This window comes from Elephas maximus, chromosome 2 (genome assembly GCF_024166365.1).
Source record: "Elephas maximus indicus isolate mEleMax1 chromosome 2, mEleMax1 primary haplotype, whole genome shotgun sequence".
Taxonomy (NCBI): domain Eukaryota; kingdom Metazoa; phylum Chordata; class Mammalia; order Proboscidea; family Elephantidae; genus Elephas; species Elephas maximus.
Window position 1 is genome coordinate 24,345,464 of NC_064820.1, and position 14,923 is coordinate 24,360,386.

Consider the following 14,923-nt stretch of genomic DNA (forward strand, 5'->3'; position numbering starts at 1 on the left):
TACTAGGAAATAGTTTAATACTGTGCTCAAAGTCAACGACATGAACAAACCAGTTCCTCAAACCAAAAATTGGTATCCCACCCCACTTCTGGGATCAGCTCTTCTGATACGAACATGAAATATTAACTCCTTATGCAATCAGTGTTGAATCAGGAAGAAATAACATTTAATTTAACCAGAAGTTTAATATACATCTTGGAGGACTGAAAATACATGAAGGGAACACTGAGGTAACAAAGAGATAGTGAATCCTGGAAGCTGCTACCAACCCTTGCGGTGGTGAACAAAGGCTATTTTTTTTTTTCATTCATCTTTTAGATTCATATACCTGCTTTGAAAAAGAACATGAATAAACCTTCAATTTACACTCTGTCTACTTGAATATTTTTCTACTTTTTTTTTTTTAAGTGCTTTGAATTATTTTGTTTTCTCAACATTATCTGCTTACTAAGGTTATAAGAACCTAAAAAGTGATGATGTGCTCCATGGAGCCAGGGACAGAACACTGCCTGATTGGTACATTACCCTTGAAGGGGCATGATGAGGCTAGTTCCCTGGTTGCTAGAAGCAGCTAGAAACTGGGAGCATATTCTAATTGAATCAACTGCTGCTGCTGCTGAGATGATGCTGACAAGACCACTAACAAAAAAGATTCTTTTTCATCCTCCTGCCTTCCATCTAGAGCCCTGATCTTGCAGTGGTTAAGAGCTATGTCTGCTACCTGAAAGACTGACAGTTCAAATCCACCAGGCACTCCTTGGAAACCTCACAGGGCAGTTCTACTCTGTTCTATAGGGTCACTAACAGTTGGAACTGACTTGATGGCAATGAGTTTTTTTGTCTTCTATCTACTTCAAGAATCTCCTTGGCAGAACCTAACAAGAAGCCAGTTAGAAAAGGAAAAATGCTATTTCAAGAGCCTTAGCTGCGGCATCGCAGAACACTGGGCACGAGGACATGTTTGGACCTAAAAGACAATAGTTTATTCACTTATCCGAGTTTCTACCTTGTCTTATATTGGGAGCCTCTCTTTTTTATTCATCTGTGTAGTTACTCAAATAGCTAGGAATGAAATTTCATACCTAGTAGCTCTTTCACCATACGTATTCATTCTGGATGCTGAGCAAATAATCCAAGAAGCCAGACTATATGAAGAAAAACAGAGCATCAGGGTTGGAGAAGAACCATTAACAATCTGCATTATGCTGATGACACAACTTTGCTTGCTGAAAGTGAAGAGGACTTGGAGCACTTACTGATGAAGATCAAAGACCACAGCCTTCGTATGGATTATACCTCAACATAAAGAAAACAAAAGTCTTTACGGAGAAAAGACTGAGGTTGTCAAAGATTTCATTTTACTTATATCCACAATCAACACCCATGGAAGCATCAGTCGAGAAATCAGAAGACACATTGTATTAGGCAAATGGGCTGCAAAAGTCCTCTTTAAAGTGTTGAAAAGCAAAGATGTCACCTTGAGGGCTACGGTGCATCTGACTCAAGCCATGGTGTTTCCAATGGCCTCATATGCATGCGAAAGCTGGACAATGAATAAGGAAGACCAAAGAAGAATTGACACCCATGAATTGTGGTGTTGGTGAAGAATATTGAATACACTGTGAACTGCCAAAAAAATGAGCAAATCTGTCTGGGAGGCAGTAAAACCAGAATGCTCTCAGAGGCAAGGATAGAGAGACTACATTTCCCATATACTTTGGACATGTTATCAGGAGGGATCAGTCCCTGGAGAAGGGCATTATGCTTGGTAGAGGGTCACCAAAAACGAGGAAGACCCTCAAGGAGAGGGACTGACTCAGTGGCTGCAACAATGGGTCAGGATTGACTTGATGGCACCTAACAACAACGGAAACCCTGGTGGCATAGTGGTTAAGTGCTACCACTGCTAACCAAAGGGTTGGCAGTTCAAATCCGCCAGGCACTCCTTGGAAACTCTAATGGGGGCAGTTCTACTCTGTCCTATAGGGTCGCCATGAGTCGGAATCGACTCGACGGCACGAGGTGGTTCGGGAACAACAACAACCAGTAACTTTCCAGCACACCTTCTGCAAACGATTGAATGAATGATAATATGAAGGCAATTTACATCAGTTTTTGAAGTACTGTGGATTCAAAATATTTAATATAATATTGACCCCACTACTATTTTTATGCCTGCAATTATATCAGTCACTGTTCTAAGCTCTTTACCATTGAACTCCTGGGTCACCCCTGTAAGGTATGATATCATTATTGTCTTTATTATAAAGATGATGAAACTCAGGCCTACAGTGATTACGTTAACTTTTCTAAGGTTCTAGAGTGAGACAATATGATAGTGTTAAAAAAAAAAAAAATGAGTTTCAGAGGCAGAACTACCTAAATTTGAAATCACCTCCCCATCCTCTTGTCCTCTCTATCAAATCAATTTCAAAATTAGCCCCAGAAATTTATTTTGCAAATATCTAGTACTCTCAGTGATAATTTTGCTGCTGCAGATCAAAATGTTCTGACATCAGTAGATTTCTGGAGTAGTTTATCAAGAAGTATTCCCGGTCAGTCCTCTAGTTTCAGCCAAGAAGTTAAAGTTATATTGATTTATGACAGTAGCATTCAATAAGTAGATAGTTGAAACGGTACCCTGGGTACTTCTACCAGACAACAACTGAACTTTATGGAAAAGAACATTAAAAGCACACAAATTATTAAATGAATGTCAGGAGTGGGTATTTCCAAAAATAAGTCAATTTACCAGTGACAAATACACACACACACATACACACATACTGTCACAGAGAACGTGAAAGCAGGCAAGAGCTTTTGAATACTTATATTTTCTTCTGCATGACCTGTACATATACTCCATCTTCAGTAACCAGTGACCTTATTCATGATTAAGATGTAAGTATGTTTCAGTTCTTCTGAGAGGCACTCCAAAATTTAATCAGTCCATCAGCAAAATAGTACAGTTCTTTGACTCTCATTTCAACATCTTTTAAACTCAAATAAATGTGCAGGAGGAGAGCATACAACAAAGTCCCACATTGTATTCTCTGCATTGAAGGGCTTTCTTTCACCAAGTAGTTTCTATTTTATTTTCTGAACAATACATAATAATATTCATTGCATGATGAGCCTGTATTCACCCACAGTACTCTTCCATCTTCAAAGGACTTGTACACATTTACTTAACACTCATAACGCAACTGTTTGCTGTTTCCAGTAAAGTCAAGGAAGAAGGCATGGAGTAGATAAGTGGCCTGGCTACATGTTTTATAGGTATCCAACTTTGTATAGGATTACAAGACAAGCTTTCTTAACCAACTATACGTCTCTCTGTTTTAAATTTAAAATTACAAAAAAAGGAAAATTGGAGACATGATTTTTTTTTCAAATATTATTTACATATTTAAGAATCATGTCGTGATTTATTTCTTCAAAGAACAGGTATTAATAAGTAGCATGATCACTGATTTTGAGGCTGAAAAACAAGTATAAAGGATTATCTTTCCCATTCTGATTCATACAGTCTGGACAGAAGGATGTAATACAGACACAAACGTTTTGGTAACAACATGTGTAGTTAACAGTAGAGGAATTCCAAGGAAAAGATGTAGAAAGATCGAGAATGTTTGAATGAGCAGAAAGGACATGGAAGAACAATCAAGTCAGATTTCCAAGAAAAACTCAAGAATTGTGAGAAAGCACTTTGGGGGACAGGGAAGACACAGCTTACTTTGGGCTGCCCAAAATTGGCAATGACTTTGGAAATTTGATCAAGACCAGATTATGAAGGACCTCTGTTCAAGGATTTTGAATTTTCTCTTATAAATTATATTAAGCCAGATTTTTTAATTAGGGAACATTGTGATAAGAAAGTGAAAAGTAAAAAATAAAATAAAAAGGAGACTTGAGAAAAATAAATTGGATTGGAGGTATTACAGGTGTTATGTTTTTGACACACAGCAAGATTTAAGTGACTGTAGCTTCTGAGTTTTAGAGTTCTTTATATCTCTTAATTTGTTCATAGTGTTGTAAAAACAGGGGGGAAAAAAGTAGCATCTGTGAATTGACAAATAGAGTTGAATTATTTCATTGCTCTACAAATTTATTCCACCATGGCTCTAAATTATGATTATCAAATATGTGTTACTAGTGTAGTGATGGACTACATCCCCATACTCCATCCTGCAAAGGTAAAACAAAACAAACAAAACCAATAAACTTTGCAGGAAAACATTACTGGCAGATTGTGGACATGCTCCCTGAGGTGTCTTCTTTCTGCCAAGCATGGGGAGAATGGATAGCCCCAGATGAGTGGCATTAGCATATATGGTAGAAAAGTAGTAACACTCGTTCTTAATTCCACTGATATCTCATCTACCCTATAATTAATAAAATTACCGTATAGACTTAATTCATTACCGTCCATTAGCCTCAGGAACCCCCTGTTAAATGTCTCTTATTCACAATTTAGAAAGCCTAAAGCTGGGTGAACAACAGATCTCAAGGATTAAGTTACATGACACAGTCAGTCAGGAAACAACATAACAGAAGAGGCACAATATGGACCAATTTTATGTCATAACTATGGAAATTCTAATATGAAATAATTAGAAATAACTGTAGTATCTGTGTGAGTGTGACAAGTAGGGGAAGATATAATTAGGCTAATTAATTAAAATAAGATATGGAAGAGGCAGAACACAAATCACGTCACACGGTCAAAGTGATTATATTTTCATGTTATTCAAACTCTACAAAAACAAATACATATATTATATATATAATATATATGAGTATAGTTATATGTGTACATACACACATATTCTCACACTACCTACACAGACATAGTTTCACAAAGACAAGTTGTCCCAGGATTAATTTTATAGAAAATATAATTCAGTTTATCAGTAATAGCAACAACAACAAAGCATAAACAAGCCTTTGCTTTCAAAGTACTAACATCATTTAGCTCAAATCCAGCGAGAACTAGGTCTCTTGTCTTTCTTCAAAGTCTGATATTAACCCATTGTATGAACAAGTCCATGCCCGTTATCCATTTTCCTACTCCCTACAGCTGTCTAGAGGTTTCTGACCATAACATGTGAGGAACAGAAATATTATACTCAGTGGTATTTCCATTGAAAAGAAAACACTGATACATTCCTCCCATTATTTTCCTTTCTTTGTCTGATTTTCAATTTCAGCTTTGCCTTCCATCTCCATGGCTGTGCCACTTTAATCTAAAAGGCATTTTTTTTTTTTGAGGAAAAACTTAAACATTTTAAAAATAGTTTTCACACTGATGACATCAAATCAGTAGACCAGGATTCCCACTCAAGTCATAGTGCTTAATGATTCGTGGTAATAAAAACATATTTGTGTGAAAGTAAACTGCATAAAAGTGCCCTAGAGATCCAGACCGCTGCTATCCACATAGTCATGGAATGGTTTCCAGACAGCTATGCTACTTGCATTCAAAATTCACACCGTTCAAGGCACATTTTCAAAGAGTCAAAAAATCAAATTCCTACAGGTTTACTTTTAAAATACCAATAATGGAAACACCTTTAACACTTCCATTTTCCCATTTTGTCTCATTAACCATACTTCAACCCCAATAAATCAATACCAAAAAAAAAAAAAAAAAAAAACCCATTGCCGTCGAGTCGATTCCAACTCATAGTGACCCTATAGGACAGAGTAGAACTGCCCCATAGAGTTTCCAAGGAGTGCCCGATGGATTCAAACTGCTGACATTTTGGTTAACAGACATAGCTCTTCCCCACTACATCACCAGGGTTTCCACAGTCAATAAGGCACTCAGTAAAGGGTTGAAATCCCATAGTTCGTTGCTCAGAGTCCTTCCTCTTCACTCACGTCACCAAAAGAAACACGTCTCGGAATGTGTATGTCACTTTTTTTTTCTTCTCTTTTTATGGAGGTGTCCTCATCTGACGATAAGCCTAGACCTAACCAAATAGATTGCTTTCTCATGGAGACATTATTAAATGTTGCAATAAGGTAACATTTGAAAGAACATGTTTCCCTTTATTATAAAGTTGGCAGTGCTATTCGATAGGTGCAGCTTTGAAAAATGATACAGGAAACCATCCCCCCCACGATCACTCTTGGCATTACCCTCTGTATACATTTATGACAACTTCACTTATTGTGATAAAAAAATGAAATTTAGAAATGCATTTCCTACTTGAGCATAGATAGTAAAATCATTCTATTATTTTCAACTCTTTCATGTGTATTTTTGTAGAAAACCTATAATATTTTCTTTTAGCTGCCTGCTGTTCTCTTCTCCTAAAAGCAAATTGCATGTAAGGCCGAAGTCACTGATATTCGGTGCTGCTGAAAGAAGTTTCCAGATGACTGTAAAGGAAGATTCTTTCCTTGAGTTTTTCCTCAATTTTTGCTTTTCTTATTAGGTTATATGAATAACATAATCTTTAAATAAGCCTAAAATTGGTCATTTAAAATTTTTAGACCATTGTTATTTTTAAGGATTGAACATTTATATTGTTCAATATTGTTAAATGATTTAGACAGCAACAGAATATATTCACTTGACTTAGAAAATAAAGAATTCCTGTTGATCTTAAATGTTTCTTTGTTAGAAGGAGTAGGAGAAAGCTCCCTCAAGCAGCACTCACAGTTTAGAAGCAGCGAAATACCGTAAGAAAGCAGTGTAACCTCTCTCAGTAGTCTGCTGAGTATAACACAGGAAGAAAGAGCCCCCTAATGGTTCAGTGATCTACAAGATCAGAAGAGGTTATGCTTTCTCAATTCTTGTTGTTTTGTGGTGGCTACAATGAGTAATCAGTAGAGGTATTTGATACTATTGAAGTGAATGGAAAGTTGAATAAAAGGTCGTATAGAGCCCTCTTAAAAATGCAAAGAAAGGTGAGAGTCTATAAGACGAGTTGAATACGTAAGCAGCTAGATTTCAGGCTCAGGTTGATATTTAAGTATGTGACTCCAAAGACACTTGTTCTCCACCCCCACCCCGCCCCCCTCATCATGTTTGCTGAGGAACACTGATCTGGAATGCAGGAGACTTATTCATTACATACTTGGAACGCATAGAATGTTATTATTAAAAAAAAAAAACTTTTCCTTTTTTCTGACTCAGAGATCATTTCCTACTAAGATGATATAGGAACCAGGTCCCTTATAGGAGAAATTACAGGTTTGTAAGATAACAAAAGAGAATCATTGGAATATTGGGGTTAACCTAAGGAGGAGGTCTAAGTGCAAGAGGCACACAAGAACTTAATTGAAAAGCCTTTAAAGGAAGAATATATGTATTGGTAGAGAAAAAATCAGGTATGGATGTTTGTATCTATCCATGCCAAAATAGTAAGGTCTCAAAGAAAATGCACAATGTAATTGAAAATTGGTTTTCTTTATTATGTATAACTCAGTGTTGTAAGGAAACTATATTGTATATAATAAGTTAGACAATATTTTTGCAGCAAACATTATGGAATTTTAAATCATTTTACATCTTAAATTTAAAAATAAGAATAGTTAAATCTAACTTGTAGTAGATGAGATATATGAGCTTTGTTTGCATAAACAATAAAATTAAAAGATTAAAAATGCAATTTTAGGTAAATTATACAAAAAGTTAACATAATTAAAATATATGAAAAGCACTAAATAAGATTATAATAGAATTTAAAAAATGCTGTGTGTAGATACTCTATAAACTTATGGTTTCTACATGCTGGCCACTTACCCAGTATTTGTTTGACATTTGCTCCTCAAATATAATACTCGAAAGAGAGATATAGAAAAAATAAAACTATTATTTCAAATGACTCAATTCAAAGACAAAAAAAATCAATATTCTCTAGTACATAGCTCTATTCCTTTAAACAAACTGTACCGTCTAAGATTTTTAGTAACACAAAATTATTCTTTTCTGATATGGTTGCCATAAATGGAAATGTCTAGAAAACTACATTTACATTGTTAGGAAGCTTTTAAACATCATTTCACTTTTAGGAGACCAAATAAGTGTCATGAAGAATGAGGTTCTTGAAATATTCAGTTACATTTAAAATATGACTGAGTGAAACACCCACACAAATACAGTCATTCAGAGTAATAGTCCTAACCTCAGCTCCATTGGCTCCCAAGAGAGTTGGCAACCTACTCTTCTTTGAAACATTGAATGACGTGTTAAAAAGTTTTGCTGACTGTGGCAGATGGCAGTTGGGTCTTTGATCAGAGCAGTGACTCAGGGAACTTCACATAAAAAGGAAATCAGAGTAGCTCTTAGGATGAAATATCCCTCCTCACTGATCGAAAAGCAAATAAATGATGAAAAAAAAGTCACAAACCATTTTCTTTCCAGTCAAGACAAAATAAAAGCTTTTTTGTGAGAAATCACAACATCCTCTCTTTAGCAGTTGAGACTTGTAACCTACAAACCTAAGGTTGTTCAACTAAATCAGGATTGCATTACCTCAAGCTCATTATTCCTACTCCATCTCATCACCTTCCTCAGAAGCAAGCTCCTTTCCCAGCAGAAAATTTAATAAGTGAAAAGTTCCTGTATATTAACAGGCACTTTACCAACAAGTACGATCATGGCGTTTACCACATTAATTGATGGGTTTGCAATTCTAGTGATTAACTCTAGAATAGCTAACCACCCCCAGAGTCCTATCCCCTTGCCTTAGCTCAGTATTTTTGAAAGCCTAAATTCCAGCCAGCAGTAACTTAGCCGTAATAAGATGGCAGTCTAATGTCACACCATGTAAGACAGAACATGTTATGTTGAAGTTAAGAATGCAATCAAAAGACAGAATTAGAAACAAATTCATCACTGAAAAGCACAGAGTAGCTTCTGTGAATGAAATACAATAGTACATAGTTAAGGCAGTCATGGTTCTTTCTCCATGTGCTGTTATTTCCCAAGTTGTTTGAGAGCTAAGAACAATTTCTGTAAACACATTTTAAGGTTTGTCACCCAAAATGCTCATTTTCACATGCACTGAGTTTATTTCTCCTCTTCACTGAGAGTATCTGCTTTGTAAACTTACACTCCAGTAGTCTTACAAAAACACTTACATGAAACTGGAGATAAAACAGCAAGTATTTTTGTACAAACATGTCTTCACACACACCTAACTCCACATGCCTGTGTGAAACATTGACGTGAATACATACTGCAAACGCAGTTTTTAAAGCTTGCAAAGCTATGAGGTATTTTCCTATAAATGACTGAAAAAAAAAAATCCAGAAACGTAAATTTAATTTTCTTACCTGGAGCTTGAAACTGTTTCTGTTCAATTCTGGAATGAAGTGGGACTGGCAAAGGACTTGCTTGCTTTCTTTTAAAAAATCCTCCTCAATGCTGCAGGAGTGAGACGAACTATTCCAAGGTGAAGTCTGTTATTTCTTGCTGGGGCTCTGAGCTGACATCCTCTGGTAAAAGAAAAGGCGCCTCAGTAAGTTGTTGACTGAGGGAGCGAGGAAGGCAGATTATCGGGCAGCAGCAGGCACACAGCGATGCCAGGGAGCGTGTACCGGCTCCCTCCCCACCTTGCGTTCACCTCTCTCCCTCTCCTTTTCACCCTGAAGCTCACGCAGCTCTGACGCTCAGCTCCCGCTGCTGCCGTATCATCCATCTAGCCTGTCTGAAGCTAATAGTCCTCTATCTAACCAGCCAATCAATAGCAAGGATTCCACTGCTCGTCCCAAGAGGCTTTTCCAAGTGTGGTACAAACAATAAGAGTTTTTCCAGCAGTTTAGCCAAGTATTTTTTCATTATTTCATCTCCCTTAGATAGAGGGTTCGAGAGCAGAAGCTTATAGCAAGCTTAGTGTTATTGTAGAGCTTTTGCATTTTTTAAGTTCATCCCTTCTTAGCTAGCTGATTAAAAAAAAAAAAAAAAAAAAAAACTGCTGTGCAGTTGATTCGACTTATGGCTGATAAAAATTTTTTTTTTTTTTTTATAATTATTCACCTGCACATCATTTAGGAATTACTGCAGAAAAGCAGCACGTGATAAAATCTTTCTAATTCAAGGTATCTGTTACATATATAAGGAAAAATGCAGTATAAAAATTGCCTACACTAACAAATGCTCTTTTGTTGTTGTTCTTGTTTGCTAGAAACTGTGTTCCCGCTAAGCCTGCCTTAAAAAAAAAGAAAAAAAAACCTGTTGCCATTGAGTCGATTCTGACTCATGGCGACCCTGTATAGCTTGGATCAATTAAGAAACAACTCATTATTTTGATTGATGTTAAAAGTTATTCTTTTAATTCTAGAAAGTTAGTAATTGGTATTTTTGTTTCTCATAAGGAAATGGAAGGCATATTTGTAGATATTTTTGAACTAGAGTCTGAGTCAGACTTCAGTGTATGAAACTTCTTTCAATTTTAAAGCAGAAATCCACAAAAGGAGCCCTCTGAATGTATCAAATAGAGCATTTCATACCTGATTCATCCCCTCCAGGTTAAGAAGATTTTCTTCTTAAAGTAACACGTTTACTGCTCAACTGCGTGACTGCAGAATAAAGAAACACAAAAGGAAACCACTGAACACAAGACTGGTTTTCATTACCCACATACTACCAGAAAGAAAAAAAAAAAAAGAGTTCATGGGGTCAAGTCAGGCCAACTTTAGAAATACAGTCTCTCAGTTTCTAATTAGGAGAGGCGTGCTTATCTCTCAATCACTCTGCTTGGTCACCCAACCTTTTAGTTACTTTTTCTTTGTAGCAAATACATTACTGCGTTCATAAAGTAAATTGCATAAGAATGCTTAACTATACCTCAATTCTCAGTTGAATTAAATTTCAGGCTGTAGACATTAGAATTCTAACCTTCAATAACATATGATGCAAATAAAGTTTGTAATATGTTCCAAGGTGTCTTGTAAATGAAGACTGAGAAGGCCATAAGGAACGCATGGTCATGGGGTTACACTCAATTAAGTCCAAATTATAAAGTGTTGTAACACCTATTAGAGGCAAATCTTCCTTGATTTAATTGACTCAGTTCAGCAAATATTTATTGAGCAACTCTTTCTATCAGTCCCTGCACTCTCAGTAACAGAAAAGTAATTAAGGAGAGAACAAGCTTCTTTGTGTTCTTGGTAGTTGGAGTGTACTGTATTATGAGAAGTCAGTTTTCAAGGAGCTTACAAACTGGTGGGGAGATAAGGAGTTTTCAAAATACAAGAGGGAATAATTAATTACTTTCTTTAGCAGTAGTTCAAAGCACAATAATTATTCGAATGCAAGCAATTACATCTCATGGATAGAAAAATATAAAAAAAGCATGTTATGAAGCCTGGTGGTGTAGTGGTTAAGCACTTGGCTGCTAACCAAGCAATTGATAGTTCAAATCCACCAGCCACTCCTTGGAAATCCTATGCAGCAGTTCTACTCTGTTCTATAGGGTTGCTATGAGTTGGAACTGGTTCAACGGCACATAACAACAATAATAACATAAAAAGCATAGCTTGCACAATGCTCCTTATTGAAGAGAATGAAAGAGATATTGCAGGCAGTTGAAAAGGGTAATTCTAGAGGGAAAGAAACAACACAGGCAAAAAAACAGGGTCACAGAGTTAGAGACGGTGGGGGAAGGTGGATGCTGAAGGAAGAACAAAGTGTGACGTGTTGGCAGAGGCACACAGGGCCCATAAGGTATGACTGGAAAGAAGAGAAAACCAAAACCAAACCCTTTGCCATCAAGTTGATTCTGACGCATAGTGACCCTATAGGACGGACTAGAACAGCCTCATGGGGTTTCCAAAGAGCAACTAGTAGATTTGAACTGTTGACCTTTTTGGTTAGCAGCCAAGCCCTTAACCACTATGCCACAGACCTTGGATATCAAGCTGAGAATTTTGGTGAATAACTGGGAGACTTTGAAAGATTTTTGAACAGAAAAGAGACAAGGTTTGAACTGTCCTCTGGGAACATTGATCTAGTAGAAGGCCCTAGGTTATACCGGAAAGAGACCCAGGTGAGAGTACTCAGTCACTAGAGAGACCTTGCCAAGGTCCCAGGAAGAAAGGACAATAGAGCCAGTGGATGGATGGTGAAGATGAGAAGAATTAGCTAATATTGAGAAGCGTTCCTGAAATGAGTTCTCTACTTGACTTAGAAGCTTACCAAAGTTGACTAAGAAGGCTTTAAATTTTCAACCTAGATAGGTGACTGAAAAAGCCAATGAATTATAAATGACATACTCATTTGCTCTTTTTTTGTAATAAATTTACCCCTTCTTAGTTTTTATATTAATTTGTATGTTTGTTTTACACATTTTCCTACTACAAAATAAACTCCATGAAGGGAGAGAATTTTTCAATGTTCTTTCTCCAGCATTACTTAGAATTGTGTCAGCCATATATTATTTGTTCAATAAGTACTTGTTAACTTAAAAAAAAAAGTGCAATTTAGTAATCACTACACTAAAAACTTAAAGCTAACAACTCTGCAAACACTATCTCATGTAATGCTCACAACTCTGTGAAATAGTTGTTATAGCCCCAGCTGCACAATGGTTAAGTACACAGCTGCTAACAGAAAGGTTGGCAGTTCAAACCCACCCAGAAACTCCACGGAAGAAAAGACCTAGCAATTTGCTTGCATAAAGATTACAGCCTAGAAAATCCCGTGGGGCAGTTCTACTCTGTCATACAGGGTCACTATGAGCCAGAATTGAGTCAATGGCAAACAACAATAACAACGACTATTCTGTTGTACCTATACAGAAAGTGAGGCTTAGAGACCTTAACTACCTTGTCCAATAACACAATCAGAAAGTGTCTGTTGGGCTTCAAAGCCCATACTCTGAACTACCTTAAGGATTCAGAAATAAAGAAGAAATATAAGATAATCAACTGGGTAGTAATTTTTGAGTTATATAATTGAACAGGAGGAGGGGACAAAACAAATGAAATTAAAATTGGGAGAACGGAGTAGAGGTGGGGGATAAGAAGCTGAAGTTTTCAAAGTTTATGGCTTCTAGAGGCATGTTGAGAATACAGAGAGGATGGAATTAGGAGGAGGGCTAGTGGAGAAATGTGTGAAATAGGGATAGCTGTTCAGGTAAAATAGGGTAAAGATCTGATAAAGTAGAAGGAAAAACTTGGCTGAGCTGTTCTGAGGGCCCCGCTACGCCTACAAGTCATAAATTTCCAGTGGCACCAAACTGCAAGATTGCGTGGTTTCCCTAAACTGTGTTTAGCAGATTGGAAGCCTGAGACATTGAAAAGATTAATAGAAAGCAAAGGTATTTGGCTTCTTTTCCAAGAAATTTGGCAGTAAGAGGAAAATAGAGACATACATAGAGATGGAGCGAGAGAGACAGAGAGAGAAGGGAGTCTAGCATCTTGGCATAGTTTGAACATCAAGGATCCTGTGCAGTTATTTTAAAATTTAGGAATAAATAACGTATTTCTGTACATAAGGAAAAGCAGCAGCTGTAAAAGAGAACTTGAGAAAGCAGGTGAGAGAAAAATGCTTAATTTATCAGGGTCAAAAAGGAAGTGAGAAGGTAGGACCCATAAATTACATGGGGGATTTAGTTCTGACAGAAAGAAAGGGATCATATCTTCAAAGACAAGAGTAAAGAAATAAGTTTTACAGAAATCATTATTCTGGTGAATTAATTTATTAATTTAAAAAATAATACTCCAAATAACCTACTAGGGCCTGGAGATTTAAACATATGATTATGATTTCTTCTGACTTCAAGGTATACAATCTAATGAAAAAAAGTATACATTTTTAGTTATATAAATGTTACATAACTGCAATTATTAATAATATAAGTTCAATAAAATTGTATACGAAGTGCTAGGAATCACTGGAATTGAAAAATCTAAGAATATGAGAGGATGAGCATTACTGAGGTGTGGTGAACAGAGTGTAGGTTCTCTTTTTACTTCTTTGGTGAAGTCTTTTGATGAGCATGTGTTTAATTTTTAGGAGCTCCCAGTTATATAGTTTCTCTTCTGGTGTTTGTACATTGCTAGTTATGGTTTGTATCATCTTTATGCCATGTACTGGGGACCCTAGTGTTGTTCCTATTTTTTCTTCCATGATCTTTATTGTTTCAGTTTTATATTTAGGTCTTTGATCCATTTTGAGTTAGTTTTTGTGTATGATGTCAATTATGGATCCTGTTTCAATTTTTTTTTTCTTTTTTTTTACTGGTGGACATTCATTTTTGCTATCATCATTTGTTAAAAAGACTGTCTTTTCCCCACTTAACGGATTTTGGTCCTTTGTCAAAGATCAGCTGACAATAAGTGGTTGGATTTTCATCTGGGTTCTCAATTCTGTTCCATTGGTCTATGTGGCTATTGTTGTACCAGTACCAGGATGTTTTGACTACCATGGCTGTATAGCAGGTTCTGAGATTAGGTAGTGTGAGGCCTCCTACTTTGTTCTCTTCAATAATGCTTTGATTAACCAGGGCCTCTTTCCATTCCATATAAAGTTGGTGATTAGTTTTTTCCTTTTTGTGAAAGCATGCTGTTGGTATTTGGAATGGAATTTCATTACATCTGTAGACCTCTTTGAGCTGTACTGACATTTTACAATCTTAAGTCTTCCTAATCATGAACATGGTATATTTTTCCATTTATGTAGGTCTCTTTTGGTTTCTTGCAATAGTGTTTTGCAGTGTACTTTGTATAGGTCTTTTATATCTCTAGCTAGATTTATTCCTAAGTATTTTATCTTTTCAGGAACTGTTATAAATGGTATTGTTTTTCTGATTTCATTTTTAAATTTCGTTGTTGATATATAGGAATCCAGCTGATTTTTATATGGTGATCTTGTATCCTGCTATTGTGCTGAATCTTTCAATTAGTTTCTATAGTTTCCTTGTGGAATCTTTGGTGTTTTCTGCGTATAGGATCATACAATCTC

At 36.3% G+C, this 14,923-nt stretch overlaps 1 protein-coding gene across 1 annotated transcript in view; it reads right to left on the bottom strand.

The window, feature by feature from the left end:
* Positions 1-10,553, bottom strand: part of LOC126063261 (cadherin-18) — a 1,172,813-nt gene extending 1,162,260 nt beyond the window's left edge. The window contains exons 1-2 of the mRNA XM_049861519.1: positions 10,468-10,553; positions 9,292-9,453 (exon numbers count right to left, since the gene is read on the bottom strand). The gene's annotated coding sequence lies outside the window, so the exon portion shown is untranslated. The remainder of the gene's footprint in view (positions 1-9,291; positions 9,454-10,467) is intronic.
* Between the last annotated feature and the right edge of the window lie 4,370 nt (positions 10,554-14,923).